Here is a 517-nt window from a genome sequence, read left to right on the forward strand (position 1 = left end):
AAGAAAAGAAAAGAAAAGAAAAAAGGGGTCATCATGTTCCAGTCAGTGGCTACCAGAGAGGAGGAGGCCATTAAATGGAAACAACTTGTGGCTAAAATTCAGAGGTGACTTTCTCAGTCTTGATCCTTGACTGATTGTCATCTGGTGCTCTTGGTACAAAAGCTTTCATCTAACATTGAGTTTCCGATGTACTTTAAAACAGCTGGCCAGCAGGGGTGACAAGTGCCTTCAGTATCTTTTCTTCTTGAGTAGAGAATGAGGTGGGAACTCCTGGACTCATGTAAAAATTTAGTCTGCATAGGGGCAGATGTAGTATGTTAAAGAGATATTCTGTAGCTGAAGGCAGAGATTTGAAGTGCCACTGATGCTACCTTGAGGTGCTAAGATTGTTGCTGTGAGCAAGTTTCTCAAAAAGTCCTCTCCAGGTTGAAGATACTGATCCACTGTGATTAGAAGTGTTACTTAGCTTTCCACCTAGCATTGGAACCAGATTCTCGGAAATTTCTTTTTATCTAGT

At 41.2% G+C, this 517-nt stretch overlaps 1 pseudogene; it reads left to right on the forward strand.

Annotated features, from left to right (window-relative positions):
• LOC101574650 overlaps window positions 1-123 on the forward strand; it is a 1,816-nt pseudogene extending 1,693 nt beyond the window's left edge.
• Window positions 124-517: the final 394 nt, after the last annotated feature.

Source organism: Octodon degus, unplaced genomic scaffold (genome assembly GCF_000260255.1).
Source record: "Octodon degus isolate 3935 unplaced genomic scaffold, OctDeg1.0 scaffold00386, whole genome shotgun sequence".
NCBI classification, from domain to species: domain Eukaryota; kingdom Metazoa; phylum Chordata; class Mammalia; order Rodentia; family Octodontidae; genus Octodon; species Octodon degus.